This window comes from Acinonyx jubatus, chromosome E4 (genome assembly GCF_027475565.1).
Source record: "Acinonyx jubatus isolate Ajub_Pintada_27869175 chromosome E4, VMU_Ajub_asm_v1.0, whole genome shotgun sequence".
NCBI lineage: Eukaryota > Metazoa > Chordata > Mammalia > Carnivora > Felidae > Acinonyx > Acinonyx jubatus.
The window spans coordinates 51359073-51377805 of NC_069395.1; the positions used below are offsets into that span (position 1 = coordinate 51359073).

An 18733-nucleotide genomic window follows, 5' to 3' on the forward strand; every position below is an offset into this window, starting at 1 on the left:
GAGGGCAAGACCCAGCTCAGCACCTGGCACCTGGTCCCTGAGCACCTGCAAATACAGTCAAGAGGGCAGCACCTGAGGCACATGTCATGGAAAAACTCACCCAGATGACTCAGAGAGGGCCCCTCCAGGGCCAGGTCCTGGCATCACCCCTGTCCCCTGCCTGCCCCCCAGTAACCTTGGAGACACTGAACAAGCTCCCTACCACGGGTCACCAGAAGCTTCGAGTCTCGAGTCCCTCACCCAACATTGGCATAGGCCCTTTCATTTTCTAGTGTTCCAGGTACTCGAAACCGGACCCATGGACATCAGAGTAAAAACTGGATGGAGGGCAACTGAGGATGAGAGGGAGGAATCTCTGAGAATTTTCTGCAGGCAGTTTCCCCCTCCATCTCTGCTCTGACAACTCGTGATGGTGCAGTCTTCCTCAACGCCTTCAGCGAGCGGCCCAAAGACTGTGTACACCCTCTCCCACCAAGCCCGCAGCGATTGATCAGGGCAGCCGGTCGCTTTGTTTGTCCAGATAAGGCATGGGAGCCTTCACCCAGTCTGTCCCAGGGCCTCCCTCCCAGATGCCTTCCACCCCCCCCTTCCAAGAAGGCCGCTCCCTTAGGCAACACTGGGCTGTCTTCACAGCAGCCCAAGTTCCCCCCCTGAATCCCTGAATCCTCTCAAGTCACCAGGAACCTGGTGCGTCTGAGAAATGGACTGGGGACCGGCTCCGGAGGAGAGCGGCGCGTCCCGTAGGAGGCGTGTTCCGGAACCGGTGGGGCACCCACACGTAGTGGCGGGGCGGGGGCCGCGGGGGGAGGGCGCGTCGGGGCGGGGGCGCCGAGTCCAAGGGCACCAGCGGTCTGTGGGCCCCGGGCGGGGAGCTGGGGCCGAGCCCAGGCGGCGGGAGAGAGGGCGCGTCTGATTCAGGAAGTTGTGTCTCTGACATCAGGGGCAGGACGGAGTTGGAGCGAAACCTCAGAAATGTGAGGCTCCAGCCTCAGGAGGGCAAAGAACGCACAGGGGGCTTTCCTCGTGGTGAGGGCAGGTACGCGCTGCGCCCGGCTCCCACCTACCCCTCCGCGCCGCACCTGGCTCCGCAGGGGAGCGGGCTTCTGCACAGGGACCTTGACCTCCGCCGGGACCCCTGCTGTCAGACGGGCCGCGCCAGACCCCCGCGCCACCGCGCCTGTAGGAAGCCCTCCGGTGGACTGCGAGGTAAGTCTCCAGACTGTGTATGTGTGTCAGACTGTGTGTGTGTGTGTGTGTGTGTGTGTGTGTGTGTGTGTGTGTGTGTGTGTGTTTTAAGTTGCCCTCTGTTTGGAAGGGAACTTCCCGCTCACTTTCGTTCTTTGCAAGGAGGAGACCAGCCCCGGAGATCAGTGAGATTCCAGGATCGTTTCTAAATAGCCTCTTGGCCCTTCACAACTTCGGTTCTAGTTTGTTTCCCTTCTTGGGAATATTCTCAGCAGCTTGACATCTGCTTCTGGGCTGAGTCCACATGGGTTGGGGGTGGCGGTTGGGGTGGAGTTCTCTTACTCCAGTTGACAAAGCTGCCAGTAGGAGCTTTGGGACCGGGGGACATTCTATTTGCTACTGAAAAAAAAGTCAAGGCCTGAAACCCACTAAAACGCACTGAGGCTTAGTTTCTAAATTATGCTAAGTGAAGCCAAATTTTCAAAGGGGCTAAGAAACTGGCCAAAACGAAAATATGGCATGGAGCCAGGTGTGGAGTGGGAACCTGGCTGCTAGTCTCCAAGCCTCCAGGGGATTTACTGTGACACAGATTGCTTCCTAATTTCTTTGAGTCTCTAAATGGTCCTACTCCCAGCACCCCATCCCCCCAGACCACCCATGAAGGTAAAGGACACAAAAAGACCTGTTTCCCTAGTATTTCCAAGAGCTTCACAGGAATACATTGTGTAGTGATTGAGTTAAATAAACTATAGATGTTTTGCTGGTGGGAACAGCAGTCCTGCCTAACCGAAAGGGAAACCGAAGCAGACAAGAATTGCCCTAATTTCACAAAGAATGCTGGCGGCCCGCATTCTAGCTACCTTGCAGGACTGCTTCTCGGATTCTGTTCAATAAGGAAGGGGAAGGGGGGACAGGGGGTGGTGCCGGTAAATGCACTTGAGCATGTCAGCAGCACCTTCCTTCAAAGCTGGTGCAGTTCATTCGCTCAGCTAAAGTTTGGAAGAATCTGAAGCTAATTTGAAGGAGCCCTCATTTTGAAGTCCGGTTGGTAATGGGGAGAGCCTTGAGTTCTAAGGAACAGGTCTGAAAAGCACCACTGATGCATCTCGTTCCTAACCCTTTTACAAACGGTTTGTCAACTTCCACCCAAAGAGTTCAGCAAGGGTCTTACCATCGACCTCCTAGTCTGATGCACGTTCCCTTTGCCCAGTGCTGGCCAGCTGTGCAGGAAAATCTGATCAAGTCCTTCATTTCTTCTGAAATTCTGGCTCCCCATTCCCACCCAAGATACAATAGAGGAGAGGAATGCATGACAGAACAGATGTTTCTCCAGCCTCCATGCTTTGTCAATATCTAGCCTATAGAATAAAGTCAGAATGATTTCTGCCCGTTTCTCTGAATACTTAACTCAAGGGAATAATGGGCACCCAGCAAGCTAAGTTACTGACCTCATCAAAGAGGGGTGAACATCCATTCCCCTCCCCACCCATTCCTGCAGCAGTTTCTGTACCTACTGTGTGATAGGCAGTGTTCCAGGACCTTGGAATCCAAAGGTAATGAGATAATTTCTGCTTTTGAGGACCCACAATCTAGTAAATGCCACGAGACACAGAAACAAATATGGTTCAGAATAATACACATTACAGTAACAGTACTGAAACACTGAAATAACCCAAAGGAGAGAGTGATAAACTCCCCTAGGAATTATCTGGAAGTCAACACTGCAGAAGTGATGGATGAGCAAGGTGTTGGAAATGATTAGGAGTGATTAGGGAAAGGGTATTTCAGGCAGCGGGAAGAGTATATTCAAAGTCAAGGGCATGTTGGGGGAACTGTGAGTAATGGGACTTACACTACTATACTAAGGAAGTCGTGGTTTTGGTATTTAAGCAGAGAAAGGGTGTGGTCAGATTTGTGTTTGGAAAGAGAACTAAAGGCCAGATGCAAGCTAGCTTGGAGAGATAGGAGGCAGAGATAAGGAGGACCTCAACTAAGATCATGGCAGCAGGAACTAAAGGAAGGGAATGGATGCTAGTGATGTTTACAAAGTTAGAGTCAAAGTACATCCTGACCAAGTGAACAGGGTAGAGGAGGAATGAGCGGAAAAGAGGATGATTATAAGGTGTGGAGCTGGGGTTGGGGGGGGGTGCACTGTGATGTCCAGAATGGAAACCATAGGAACTAAGGGAGCAGTGGACTTGAGAAATGGATTGTGGCAATTAACACTTCACACACATTTAGGACGGATGTACCCAAGAGATGCCCAGGAGGTGCCCAGGAGATTTCTGGTAGGCAGTGGCTATTCAGGTCTGGGGCTCAGGGAGAGATGGAGGCAGCAGAGCGCCTGGGTGGCTCAGTAGATTAAGCGTCCAACTCTTGGTTTCAGCTCAGGTCATGATCTTGCAGCTTGGTGCTTCAAGCCCCACATCGGGCTCTGTGCTGACAGCGTGGAGGCTGCTTAAGATTCTCTCTCCCTCCCTCTGTCCCTGCCCCTCCCCCACTCACACTCTCTCTCAAAATAAATAAATAAGCATAAAAAAAAAAAAAAACTAACTATCCCTGACTTGCATAAAAGCAGTGTTGAAGGGTGGCTAAAGGAGCCTGTAATAACACTATCCGTGAGACCATGTTGACACTGAAGAATCTTGGATTTGGCCAGTACTCATTGGCCTGGAGATACTATTTTTATATCATATGGTGACTTGCTGGTGAATCTCTAGATTTCTAAGGCCTTCCCAGGATGCCTTGCAGGTGATATCTAAAATTCTAAAATGTTGGAGACAACCCTGCATTAGTGGCACACAGATGCATTTAACCAAACAAGTGAATCCCTAGGAATCACTTCATCATATGAAAAATGAACACTCTAGTTCAACTGTGAGATCTGCCAAGACCTCTCCAGAACTCATACCCCAAGTTTAGTAATACACCTGTGTGGGAGAGTCCTACCATCATTAAAACAAGAAGGATGACTTTGCCAGAGAAAATTTTAAACCCTTATTGAACAGTACTTGAGGTCTGACTGCCATGGCTCAGATCAGGAAATTATGTGACCCAGTGTGGAAGGAAAAAAAAAAAAACACCTTGAACTTGGAAGTAGACAGACATGGATTCAATTCTTGTCTTGACCACTTATTAGCTGACCTTGGACAAGTCTTTTAATTTCCCAGCTTCGTTTCCCTTATATTTGAAATGGGAATAATTATTACTCACCAGGGCAAATTGAATCAGAAATCAGAATCAAATTGAAAAAGAAAGTTACATTTAATGTGCTCCATAAATTGCAAGGTTCTATAAAAATGTAAGTTGTTTTATTATTATTACTAATCTTCCCTCTTGAAGCTACCAACTTACCCTGGACTGTGTAGGTGTAAGATCTGGGGAGGATCTTCGGCCCAGACTTGCAGCTTTTTAACTGTATGAAATATTTTAAGGCAGCAATTATAAATGTCTCCTTCCGTCATATGAATGGCATGCATCTACTCTGGCTACTTCTCCTTTTACTCCTTACCTACAGTGGCCAGAGCCCAAAGAAGTGAATGTTTATGTAGGTCGTGCACAGCACAAGGATTCCTGGGAGCTCATGGTTGAAAGCAGCCAGTATTCTACTTACCGGACCACAGACCTGCCCTGCTTGCACTGGGCCCACTCAGAAAGGAAGCTTTCTTTCCAATCCTCACCAAGGTGCTGGTTAAACCAGCACTGACCTTGAATCTGAGCATCGGTTCATGGCTTAGGTGTATCTGTGGTTTTCTTCTGTCCCGACTAAGGAACCCTAACGTCGTCCAACACAGTAAAGCCGACACCCAAACTTTCAACTAAACAGACTTCCGAGAAGGGATGGCTGTTGATGAGCAAAAGAAAAAAATAACCACAGGCTCAAAAACTTCAAACGGAAAAACACTTTGAAATAAGCCAGCCCCGCCCCTTACTTCACAGGTGAGCGAACTGATGTTCAGGGAGGCGAAGTGTGTCCCCAGCTCAACAGCTGATTAAGGGAGCGACCAGAACCCAAGCTCTGTCTCTCTCTGTTCAGGAACAGCAGACACTCTCTAGGGTTTCCGTCACCTGGACCTTCTGGACCTCACACTCAGGCACCCAAACACTGGCAGAGATGCAGAATGAAGAGGCTGGAAGGCTAAGCCCTCCCCAAGCAGCCTCCAGCAGGCTCCAGCCACCAGGAGCAGATCTTCCAGAGATGGGGGCAGGTCTCCTCTTTTAAGGCATCTCCGTACCATACCCAACACTTCTGTTTGCTCAACTTCAGTCCTTAATGTTTTCTCAAAAATTCCCAAACACCTCTCAAAAAAGGGGGACCGCACTGGGTGTCAAAATTGACTGAAACCCCTTTTGTGTTTCATTAAACTTGTCGTGAGGATGGTTTCAAGACCATCGGACAGGTCAACACTAAACATCCAATATTGATTTACTCTTTCTGTTCCATGAGAAAAGCTCCGGGGTGAGTAACAAAAGCTCATGAGACTCATCACAGGCACTGTAAGAGAGAGAAAACAGAGGCAGATAGACTTTTTTCCCTCTTTATGCGGCAAGAGGAAAATCAACAGCCAATTCTTTGAAGGGCAGTCCCCAGGGCCACAGACCAGCTCAGGTTTCTGACTTTTCCCCCCACATGGGCCTGCGCCATCCGAGCAGGGCACCGCCTGGGGACATGAGTGGGCCTTAACGTAGCCTGGTTCCAAAATGAACCTCACGCAAACACAAGATTTCTTTCTCGGGGCAACTCCCACGGGGCCACAGCAGTGTCCAAACCAAATCCCAGCCCCTGGCAAAAGACTTGCTCCCACGACTGTAAGCAAGCTGCTCCGTGGAGTTTGTTGCTAAGAGATGAAAGAAATCCTAATCATCGCTGTCGTTCTTGGTCAAAATTGAAGATTGTGATTGTAAACCTTTGTGAACTTGCCTTTGCTCTTAACCATCTACAGTTTCTTCCCGTTAGGATGTCTTTCAGTTGACTTTTATTCTCCTCAGATACACTCCTGATTTCAAGCTGGATAGGCTTCAGGAAAGTGCATCAGCAACTTCTTTAGTTTCCCAAGCGAGTCACAAAAGAAAAGTGGCAGAAGACAGGGAAAAAATATAACGGCAATAAGGGTAGTTGCATGCTATAGTATTTTTAGTCTTCAGGTTATCCTGAGAAGGTACACAAGTTTAGAGATGGTGCGGAAGCTGGTTAAGTAAGTTAACCCCTTACCTGGGGTTAAGGTCAGTGAAAGAAGCGATGGAGGATGCAAAGTTGTCTTAGCCGCTGTGTTATGGAAACAGAATGGCGCACAGTGGACATGTCTTAGCCTACATGGCATGCGGCCATGGCCCCCGTGGAAAGAGAAGAGAATGCTTCAGTGCAAGTCAGGAACCTGTTTTTCCCTCTCCAACCTGAGTGAGGATCTGAGTCTGCCCTTCTGGCCCTGGTTTCTAATCTTAGAATCTTCTGCAGCTCCACCAGTGGACAAAGTGTGGGCTCTCAGAAGCTCTTCTGCTGTAAAAGCCCTGGCCATAGCCTGGAGGCTCCATCGGGCCACTCGTGTCCAGTGGCCTAACATCACCCAGGAACCATATAGGACAAAGTAACCTTCCCGATGATTCGGGACTGGGAGAAAACACGTTCATCCAACCTTTGTCGGTTCCTTCAGATTTCTAGTGTGCATGCTAGGCTCTCAGTAGCCATTTGTTCAACAGTGGTGCTAAGAATTTGAGGCATGCAATTTGACTGTCATGCTATACTCCCCCTTCCCCCCCCCACCCCCCCGCCCCCACACCCAGCAGGTTGTTTTATGAGCACATCACAATTGTTTATTCAACACAATGTGACAAAAAGTAGCAAAGCTGAAAGAGAACACACCGCTCTTAAGGCCAGCCCTGCAGACTTCCCCCATCCGTGGAGCCCCTTTCTTATAAATGACTGAGGCTCGCACCCTCCCTTCTCTCTCTGCCTTCTACTCCTGACCTGAAACTTTCCCTCCCGCCCAAGGCCCACCATCTACTGAGTAGCAATTGCCAGTACAGCACAGCGGTGGTCTAGAGTAAAACCTCCAGGCTCATCACATGTGTGACCCACACTGTCCCAAAATGAAACCTCTGGGAGAGGGGAATACGTTTGCACCCAGACATGACCTGCCCAGTGCTCTCCTGGTTTCTGAATTAGAAACTCAGTTCCTGCCCTGTGGGATGCTTGGCCCAGAGCCTTCCCTCATTCAGAAAAAAGACAATGATGTGCTGAGTGCCTTAGGATACTTTGCTGATTTCCAACTACCGTGCTCTTCATAGGTTTTCACAAGGATATTATTGACCCCTCTGAGGAAAAGATGATTTTTACTGGGTTTCCAATGGACAAATGGCACAGATTTTCACAGCTGGCCATGGAAGGAATATCTCATTTCCAGACAGAGGCACTGAGTCTCCCCTCCACCCTGTCTGGGACAAGGGACAGGGACTCAGTCACAGAGCATGTGCCACATGGGGAAGGAGGTCTGATGTTCCTGACTGACATTTTCCAGGAATAAGTCTTCAGTGGTTTAAAAACATTATTCTTGGGGCTCCTGGATGGCTCAGTTGGTAAAGCATCTGACTCTTGATTTCAGCTCAGGTCATGATCTCATGGTTTGTGGGTTTGAGCCCACGTTGGGGCTGACAGCCTAGAGCCTGCTTCAGATTCTCTCTCTCTCTCTCTCTCTCTCTCTCTCTCTCTCTCTCTGTCTCTGTCTCTCTCTGTCCTGCCCCCACTCACACACGGTCTCTCTCTCCCTCTCTCAAAATGAATAAATAAACTTAAAAAAAAACCAACAGTATTCCTTCAATAAGGAATCTCCACCATTGAAATATGTGATCATTCAACATTTGGTATTGTAATGAATGAATAAATACACACTAAAAAAAGAATCAGTGCCATTTTATACATCTTAAACAATTAATAATAGGAACTATATCATTGTTTTCCATTTACCATCTATGAGCTTTCAAGAAATTTTGCTTTACCTCCCCCCCAAGTTTTTATGAAGGTGAAATTCACATGACATACAATTAACCATTTTATTTTATTTTTTAATTTTTATTTATTTATTTATTTATTTATTTATTTATTTATTTATTTTCACTTTAGAGAGAGAGAGTGGGGGAGAGGGGCAGAGAGAGAGAGAGAAAGAGAGCGAATCCCAAGCAGACTCCACACTGTCAACACAGCCTGAATCAGAGCTCGAACCCACAAACTGGGAGATCATGACCTTAGTCAAAATCAGGAGTTGGTCGCTTAACTGACTGAGCCACCCAGGTGCCCCTCTATTCGTCTGTTGATAGACATTTGGGTTGTTTCTGTCTTTTGGTGTTGTGAACGTGCATGTACGAGGATTTGTTTGAGTGCCTGTTTTCAGTTGTTTGGGGTACACACCTAGGAGTATAATTGCTGAATTATATGGTTATTTTATGTTTATCATTTTGTTTTGCCTTTTCCCACATTTTGATCAACATCCTTTCTTGATGATAATACGCATATTAAGTAAGCATACTATCCTATCCCTAGTCTCTTATTTGTTACCTTTGATCTTATGCTTTAATGAAGGATATCAAACTCTGCTCCTTGTTGTCCTAGAGATGAGGTTATTTGTCTGCTTGAGAAAGAAACTGTTTGGACAAACGATAAACTCTCCTTGGTGTGACTGAGTAGGAAGTAACTAACATAACAACAGCAACATTTATGGAGCACAGTCTGCATCGTGCAGGGCATTGCATTAAATGCTTCATCTACTTCCTCTCATTTAGTGTTCAGGACAGTGCACTTACTCTCCTTGTTTTACAGATGAGGAAACTGAGGTCTCTACTGAAAGCTAAGTGCTCTTCCCTTGGCTCCAGAAGGTCATCCATTAGCCTAGCCTACAAAGAAACTCTGCGGCTGTCACCAATAATGAATCAGGAGCTCACAGTCTATTTTGGCAGACGGACAGATAAAGAGGCAATTACGACGCAGTGTAGGAAATGCTATGAGAGGTGTCACAACAGGGACCCACAGGACCCAGAGGGAAACCACTTAGCCCAGCTTCAGGTGACAGACTTCCCAGAAGAGATAAGATCGAAGTGTGTTATTTTATGTATAAACTTTTGTGACCCTTGGTAAGGTCTGACCCTCCACCATCACCCGTGGGCACCACCACTTGGTCATTAAATTCCCACTGCGCGGTCGCTGGCACATGGTAGCTGCTCATCAAACACAGGTTAATTAACGTGTGCTTCTGCAGCTGGAACATCCAGCTCCTGTCACCCTGTTAACACGACTCCAAAAAGGGCCTGCATTTCGACTCATAGGCTTTCCCAATTCAGATATGGCCCGGGCATCAGGGAGAGAAGGTGAGAAAAGGCCTACAATGGCTTGTGTGGTTCTCTGTGATATCTGCGTGGGCACCATGTACATGAGAAGACGGGAAGGGTGGGGGGAGGGGCGGGAAGTCATGCAAAGGGCATTATGAGGAGATCTTGGCATGCCCAGGTGAGGAGGCCCTAGGGTTGCATGGGATTCTAAAGAAGAAATTAAATGAACCCGGTAAGCCACTTTCTAAAATCAAAATTTGTCCATTCATCTTGAGATTGTATTGTTGCTTCAGAGACTCCTAGCGTATGGCCATGCTGGGTCTCAGCCAGCAGGTACAAGAAACAGCAGCTTCATGGGGAGAGATCTAGACTCGCCCCTCCCCACCCCCCCTCCCGCCCCCCCGCCCCGGCCCCCAGCTGGTAATTCTCACTCCTCTGTCTTGGAGATCTTCAGTGAGATTTGGCCGCCCTCAGTTGCCTTTGACCAGGCACCTTCAGCTACTCTTTGCAAAAGGAAAATTGTAAAAAACTCTTAGGAGGCTTGGAGGCCTCGATTTAGAAGGCAGAAACAGTCCCAGTGTGCGTCTAGCTGCATTTCCGTACACATTTCTCAAAAACTCTGTGTGTGCGTGACACTATATACACTAGAGGCCACAGGGAATTAAAAAAAAAAAAACCAAAAAACAGCAAGTCCAGATCTACCTTCCGTCTAGGAACCTGTGAGCACCTGCGAGCAAATCCTGCCCCTCTCATGCAGACCTGGGAGAAACAGCCTCTTCCCTGGGATTAGAGTCTGTCCTGGGATCTCTGCTCTTGAGGGCCACCAGCTCTTCACCCATCGCCCAGACCGCACCATTCTCAACATTCTGCCACCTCCTCCATCCCTGGCCGGTTGGCTGTCCAGGCTCTGACCCACTTGCCTAAGCCGGAAACCACTGCTTTGGGCTCCACCCACTGCAAGACCTTCCTGTTCCGCACAGGCCCCAGTCCTGGACCCCTCAACCTGCTGTAGCCCCACCTGCTATGCCCCTGGATGGCCTGGCCCTGCAGAGGCCTGTGCAAAGCTCATAGGGATACCAGGGCTCCAGTGCCAGTGATGAGTGTGGGTGCCTGGGCCCAGAGGAGGTAACACCTTAGCCTTCACACAGGCGTTCTTAATTCTGGTTCTTTTCCATCCTCCAAAATCATAACCAGTCAGTTTGTTAACCATTCGACAAACGCTGAGCACCTACTATGTGCTAACACTAAGCAGTGGGGACTCCTAGAAGAAAAGCTCTCAGGTAGAGAGCTCAAATACAGTCATGTGGGAAAGCAGACGTAGCACAGCATCTGTACAGAGCACACGATCATCTCCACTGGTTGTCAGGCAGGTGAGGCAGCAGCGGGGGGAAGACATAGAGATATAGATCTCTATATAAACCAGGATTCCAGAAAAAGCCCCCAGGCCACCAGAGCCTCCTTTCTGTCACCCCTCTCCCGCAGGGGCTACACACAGGTCAGTCTTTGCACAGTTTAACAGGCCAGAGTGTTCCTCACTGGCTCTGCCAGAAATAGCAAGGGGTGCTTTTCCATGTTACACCGTGGTCTGCGTGTCCCTCCGCACCCTTGAACCCCCCACCATTGAATCATTGCGGGGATTACAAGCTCAAATGCCTCCAGGGCCTGGTGGACAAAGCTAACACTTCTTGAACATTTACTTTGTGCCAGGCACTGTTTTACACGTTATACAGATTATTTAACTCATCCTATTTCCACAGTGGACCTATGACCCCAATTCTACTCTTACCCTGTTTTTACTGCTGAGGACTTTCTGAGGTCAGACAGCTAGTGAATGGAGGAGGGGCAGGCTTCCATCCAGATGGGTCTACCCAAAAGAGTAACGCAGGTGGCATGGGGGTGGGGGGAGGATGTGATGTGAAACTAGAAATCCAGTCACTGGTCTCTGGTCACATCTACCTCACGGGCTTCCAGTTTGCAGCCTGTGGCTTGGGTTTGGCCTGCTTGGGCAAAAATCCCACTTGGTTTCCACAAACCTTCTTCTATAAATGTTTAGCAGTATTGGGTTGCCTGGGTGGCTCAGTCGGTTAAGTGTCCGGCTCTGGCTCAGGTCATGATCTCACGGTTTGTGGGTTCAAACCCTGTGTCAGGCCCTGTGCTGACAGCTCAGAGCCTGGAGCCTGCTTCGGATTCTGTGGCTTCCTCTCTCTCTGCCCCTTCCCCACTCATACTCCGTCTGTCTGTCTCTCTCTCTCAAAAATAAACATTAAAAAAAATTAAACATTAGCAGAATTGCTACAGGGGTAGGCTAACTACTAAGTGTGTGTGTGTGTGTGTGTGTGTGTGTGTGTGTGTGTGTAGGGAGAGAGAGATAGAGAGATCCCTTTGAACTTGTGCCAGCTGGAACTGGCTTTGGTTACCTTGTGACTCCAGATTTGAAATCAGTAGTAGTACCAAATTAAAGAATATGGAAAGGAATAAATTGTGTCTGGACTGGAGAGTCTGGAGTGGAGAGGGAAGGAGGCCGAAACCCACAAGCCACATCAAGTTTTCTTACACAACAATCTGCCTTCGTGGTTGAACTTGGAAAACAACCCTTGGAGGTCCTTGGGCCCAGCACATCATCGGCCACCCCCAGCGTTGCCCTTGGGCATTCAAGCCATAATAGGTGAGGAGGTGTGGGATGGAGAGTAAGTTTCCCAGTAGGCAGCCCTCCTCCTCAGGCCGCAACACCGAGGAACCCTCACCTTGGGCCAGGCAGCTCGCTGGAATGGCACCCACTGGAGCTTGGAGTGGCTGGCCCAGAAGAGCTCTAAGGGAGGGCGGGCTGGAATGAGTTGTTGGCGTGTTGCCGTGGTAATGGGGGGGGTTGGAGGCTCCATATCTGGGCCACCTTGATTAGATTCTTTCAAGAGCAGCTGGAATCCCTTTACTCCCATTCTCCCTACATTTTAATCATCCTGTTCTCCCTGTAGGTGCCCACCCTGATCACCCCTTCTGTGAAGCCTTGCCTAGATCTCTCACTGGAATTAACAGCTTCCTCCTGGCTGCTTCCATAACCATGTGTTTGCATTTCCCTTTGGACACTTAACTAGTCATGCTTCATCGTTCTTCTTTCATGCTCCTCCATTTCCCCCAACAAAAAATAAATTCCTTGAGTTCACAGTCTACATCTTTAGTTCAGTTTGGAGTTCCTTACCCAGGTAGTTGGCAGGTTTCTGTTTCTTACTAGGCAGCATTATCTGGGAAAGCCTTAGAACGGAGAGAAGGGCTTCAGGCACCCAGTGGTTACTCAACATACTTGCACTGAGTTGGATCGTCTGCTGCTCCACTGCAGATACTGGAGATGGCAGCTCTTGGCCCCCTCAGCCTCAATTGTGGCAACAACCCAGGCTCAGGGAAGGAAGAAAAAAGCGAGCCAAGGGAGTTCCTCCCTCTAGGTAGAAACAGGGAGAGACCTTTGCAGTAATAACAGTGATGTATGTAGTGAGTTGCTACACACACGCATACTCTACTCAGTCGGCTCAGCACCCAGAAATTACCAAACAAATGGTATCAATTCATGAACACCAAGATGTGTCAGAAAGACATCTAATCAAGGCTTTTCCAGAGCATGGTGGCAGGTCATGACATTCAATATGGTGCCCTGTGAGAACAAGTGCAATCTCCATTTGAGGCCAACGATCTTTGGAAGAAAGCTGTCGCTGCTATCATCGCTGTTTCTTGGCACTTACAGCCCAACTGGAGGTTCAGAAATAGCCAGTTACCAAAAGAGGCCAGCAGAGTGTGCCGATACTCGGGAATGCCCAGGAGTATCTGGCATGGAAGTACACTCTGAGCTCAGGTTGAAAGAGTTCTCCAGACCCAGAATATTGAAAATCCCGTTGATGGATTTTCTTCAGAGCATCTTCTTCCATCTGACCACAGTGCTGTGTGTGAACCCAGAAATCAGCATGGCAGTCTGGAACAAGCACTGGATATTTAGGGGAAGAAGAATTACCACATCATTCTTGATCATCTGTGAGCCCTTGGGTGTTTAACTTCGGTGGGCCTGATTCCTCATCTATAAAAATGTCCATTTATTAATTCAGCAAGTATTTTCCCAAAGCAAACATGTCCCAGATGCTGGGGATGCTGGATGGGAATAGATTCTGTCTAGAAAGGAAGAAAGGTGATTAAATAAACAATTAGCCTCAACCAGGTATGGGCTATGGTAGCAGTGTAAGGACAGTGAGGGGTACCGGGCAGGGGCTCTTACATCAATGAGGTCATGGAAGGTTTCCCAAGGGGACCCACATTTCTCTGAGATGTAAATGAACAGAAGTCAGGAGATTCGGTGGTAGCGTTTGGACTGGGATTAGGGGAGAGCTGGGGGGTTCCAGACAGAGAAGCTTGTAGAGGCCCCAGAGCAAGAGAGGGACCACAAATCTCAGGGAGTCTGAGAGAGTAAACCGCAGAAGTGACGAATTGCCATTATTAGCTCCTCTCTTGTTGCTTTGTAGAAGTTAATGTAGTGAAGACAACATTGCACTGGGGAACCAGATGACTAGAACCCTCTCTACCCTTGGCCACTAACCAGCTTTGCAATTTTATTTTTTAAGTTTATTTATTTAAGAGAGAGAGAGTATGAGCTGGGATGGAGAAGAGATAGAATCCCAAGCAGGCTCAGCACAGAGCCCGACGTGAGGCTCAAACTTACAAAACTGTGAGATCATGGTCTGAGCTGAGACCAAGAATTGAATGCTTAACCAACTGAGCCACCTAGGTAGCCCACGAGCTTTGCAATTTTAAACAAATTTTGAACAAATTTCTTCTCCTTAGGTCATTCATCTGTGAAATAGGGTGAGAAACTTCTCCCTTCCTTACATTATGGTGGACTGAGTAAAGAAATGTTTGCAGAAGCCCTTAAAACATTAACATGTGTTATGAGGGCAAGGTCTTCGATCAGACATCCCCCAATCATAAGTAAAAGCAAGCCCATCTGGGCATCTGTTAAGACTGGAGAAGTGATTGCATCAGGGTTTTTAGCCTCTGCCTGCATTCCCAAAGGATCACGAGATAAATAGTAGTTTCTTTCTGACTGGGTTGATGATACTTCATTTCAGTTCATAATCAGATTTTGTGTAAGGAGGCAAGAGCGCTATTAATAAAATTTGTGTTTTTAGTTGTAAGGTTTGTGATTCCTGAGCCTGGCTGGTTAGGGCAGAGTGCCCCGAGCCCAGGGGTGGGGGCTTGCTGCTGTATAACCGCCAGCTCAGGCCAAGGCACACTTGGAATTACAAGAGGGATCAGGTTGAGTATGTGGCCTCTGAAACAGTGACGCTGCTATGTCTCTTCTGTTTGCCAGCTTTCAGGGCCTCGCTGGCACCTGTTACACCAAACCAATGTTCAGCCTTCCAAGCCCTGTGTAATCTCACCAGCCCTGCCTGTATTACCTCGGTCCTCACTCTTCCTTGGGAAGTTTCTTCACTGCTACCCCAGGCCCAAACTCTGCATGTGCTGGCCTCTGACCTGCACCCTGGCTTCCCATCCTATCCAGCTCACCTCAGCTCCCCTTTTCCCACCCGACCATCTGACCTCAGACTCTGCCGTGCAGCCTCTCACTTAAGTCCCGAGGCAACTTTGATTCCTCTCCTTCCTGATCGTGTGTGCACTCTGGCATTTTCTGATATTTACCTTAGCCTCTAACTGCCATGATTATTTTTGAAAATTATACTTGGAAGGGCATTTTCAGTCTATAAAGAACTCTCCTGTATATTGTCTGACTTCCACAGCAAGGCTGAGGGTGATGATGTCAGTGTGATTATTACCTTCCCATCTTAGAACGGAGGAACCTGTGGTCTGGCCGCGGGGAGGCAGGGACCCGCACTGTCGTCTGGCAGGACCTAACAGCGTTCGATGTTCCATGAACTCTCCCAGGACAGGAACCTTCTTACACTTCTGGGCTCCCCCTCAGCACCAAGTTGACCACATAGTAGTTCCTTAACTAGTGTTTCTTGAAATGAAACCCACGCGCTACTTCAGGAAAAGTAATTCAAATGGCAGGTTTTATTGATGAAAATCGTTGTTGTTAGTTCTATTAGCTTCTTCATATACAAAGAACGATATGCCTGCAGCATGGTTTTTATTATGGTGACCCAGTAAACAGCCTAAGGGAGACTGGCACTCATTCTGTATAAACCTCCCCACCCCCACTCCCAGCCAGGGGTCAGTCACAGGGCAGCCATAGAGGCAGGTACCACTCCCGCAGCTCCCACCAGGCAGCCAGGCCCCACTGCCTCCTGGCAAAGGATGGAATGTGCTTGTCAGAACTCGCTCGGCAGGGTGGACATGCTCGGCTAGCCCTTGAAAAGCAGGGGTCATTTGGGCACACGGGGGATCCAGGTCTCCCAGCACCACTGCACAGCCAGGTGAAAGAGCCCTCTCCCCCGGGGGAGAAGGGGGGTAGGGGTGGTATCCATCCATCCATCCACTCTGGGTTGGGGGCAGGAAAACTTCCCAGCATGGGAGCAAATTTCCCAAGAATTTCAAGCCACTCGCTACCTGGAAGAATTGAGGTGTGACATTTTTTGCCATGTCCCTACATCTGCCTGGAATGATAGCAATTGTGACTCTAAATATTTGTACAGTTCCTAAGAGCCTAGGGTCATGTTCACATGCATTGTCTGCTTTGACCTCAGGACCCTGCAAGGTGGCTGTCCACTGCTAGTTACTCGTTTCCTGCAGAAAGTATGTGCATGTGACCAAGCCTTCAGAATAGTACCAAAGGAACGAGACAAAAGCCAGTCTCCCAGCTCTGCCCCCAATGTCCTTCCACAGAGGCAACACATATTATCACTTTCTTGAGTATTTGTCAGATTTTGCCCCCATTTTAGAGATGAAGAAACTTAGGCCCAAAACAACTGAATGACCTTCTCAAGGATGCACACGAAGTCACAAGTGAGAATGTGAGTTGACTTCTCATACCACAATCTAGGAGCTTCCCCTACACTCTCAGTCTGTCTTCCTCCCAAGAATTCAGCTCATATGCAAACCTACAGGAGCATAAATAAATAAAACCACCTAAAAGTCAAAGCCAGAACTGGAGCCCCACAGGCTCTCCACTGAGGAGCAGAACTGCCTCCTCTACAAGGACCCCTGCCCCCCTCTCTGGCTGCTCTGAGCCGGCTCCTATCCCGGGGGGCCCTCTCCTCCTTTCTCACCAGCAGAGGCATGGCCAAACATTCAGGTCGTTTTGCTCTATCAAAGTGTTTCCACGCAATGGCCTATTTCTTCAAGACCCTGACACTCTGAGAGTTGGTCTGATTTTTTTTTTTTTTTTTTAATGTATTCTGGGCTGCTAATGGGAAATGAGGCCTAAAAGCTGGTGTGGAGTCTGCAAGCCGCCCCGCCCTGAGGACACAGGTGGAGAGATCAGAGACAAGGTCTGAGTCCCAGGGTCTCTCCCACCAGTCCTCCGCTCCGGGAGACCCGCTGTCTTCCGTAAAGCTCTGAGGTCTCCAGGCAAGGATGGAGCAGAGGTGGTAGATGGGGAGGAGGGTGGCGGTGGAGCCAAGGGAAGGGTGTGCATGTGCGCTTGCGCTTGCCGTAGTATCTACTGGCACCCCCCACCCCTCGCCAACAATCGCAGCTTAAGCCAGTGTCTTAAATCCACGCTCCCAAATGACATGTTTGTAGCACCTGTAGCCTCCCTTACGGAGGGCATTTCAGGGACGGAGAGAAAGACATTTGGGGGTGAGGGCAGGCAAATTGAGAGGATTAGGTGTGGGGTGAAGCCATCGTCGGTTCCAGAATTTCTCTGTAACGGGAGTTTAGGAGTGACAATCTATTTGCACAGAGGCACCCAAGCCGCATTTGATGAGACTTGGAAAATGTCATCTGGATGAAAAGAAGAGGGTGCTACTTGCCTGAGTGTGTGCTCCATAAATATATGAGGAAACTCATACATACTCTGCATTCACCAAGAATTATTTAGCAAAACTGTACAAAAAAAACACAAAAAACAAAAAAACAATTCTCCCCGTGACATTGGGGATGCAGGTTTAAGCCCCTGCAGACAGGAAGTGAAGGTCGGCCCTCCAGGAGCGTTAGTGCCTCTGTACACCCCGCCCTGCGGGCAGGAGCCTGGGGCCCAAAGCCTGGCGAGTCTGAAATATTCCACAGTGTGCATTCCGCAGGGGTGAGTTATGATTGGAATGAGACTATTTCTGCTCACTCCCTCTATGACTCGGCCTTTATGTTTTAAGCCTTAATATTATGGTAAGGTAGCTTTTGACTTTTAATTGCCCTGAACTTCTGTCAACATCCTATGAAAGGAGAAAATGGAAAGGAAAATAAAATCATATCCGTACTGCTTTTGAGTTGCATCACTGTGTATTTTTGCCACCCCATTAGTTTTCAACTATTTTAGCCTATAAACTTCTCTTGCCCCACCACCGAGAAAACTGAATCAGTCCGTCATGCAGGTATGGCTGCGAGGTGTGAGAACTCTAAGTTCTCTAATATTAAAGAGAATTACGTAGCTTTCGGGCCTATTTTTTGATTGCCACCTGTGTGGGAGACCCCGATTCACACAAGTGCTGGATTGTCTTCCTGCTTTTTCAAGAAACACCCTCTCCCCCGGAGAGGATGTGACGTTTGAGGACTTAAGTGCCTGTTGCCGGGGTCAGCCACAAAGTGCTCCCTTCATCTGGAGGACAGAGAAGGCACCGCCCTCCTCAATGGCCCCGAACTTGAAGATGACCTCAGACCCCAAGCTCACACTTTCCAAAAATAAAACTGTACCTATGTGCTTTACCACACCCACAAAGATTGGCTCCAAAATCGTGTACCAAATAGTTTTGGCAAGTGAAAATGGGAGCTGAGTAAGCCAGGTATTTCACAGTAACTATGGCTACAGGTTTTATTAGCACTAATACCAGGATGTGGTCAGATCAGATATATTCAGGCAGCAAACATGAATTCGGGTGTTGTCAGTGTGTATGCCCGTACATTCTCCAAACTGGAAACACAGCTCCTAATGACTGATTCGGGAAGGATGGGGCCAGGGTTGGGAGGGTGGAGGGCTGCCTCAGGAAGGGAAGCTCAGGGGTTCTCACTTGAGCTTTAATTCAGCTTTCCAGTCTGATCCTTGCATTTCAATTGCAAGCCTCCCTTCTCAGTGTTCTTTCACATGCCTGGCTATTCTCCATGACAATCTTGAGAGATATCTGGGACAGCTCCTGGCCTCATTTCT

At 48.5% G+C, this 18733-nt stretch overlaps 1 protein-coding gene across 3 annotated transcripts in view; it reads left to right on the plus strand.

Annotated features, from left to right (window-relative positions):
- The first annotated feature begins 645 nt into the window (after positions 1–645).
- KIAA0040 (KIAA0040 ortholog) overlaps positions 646–18733 on the plus strand; it is a 40543-nt gene continuing 22455 nt past the window's right edge. For 2 of the 3 annotated variants that reach the window (XM_015064658.3, XM_053209831.1), the window contains exon 1: positions 807–1206. The gene's annotated coding sequence lies outside the window, so the exon portion shown is untranslated. Of the gene's footprint in view, positions 764–806; positions 1207–18733 lie in introns of those variants that run through there. The other variant, XM_053209830.1, reaches the window with a different exon arrangement.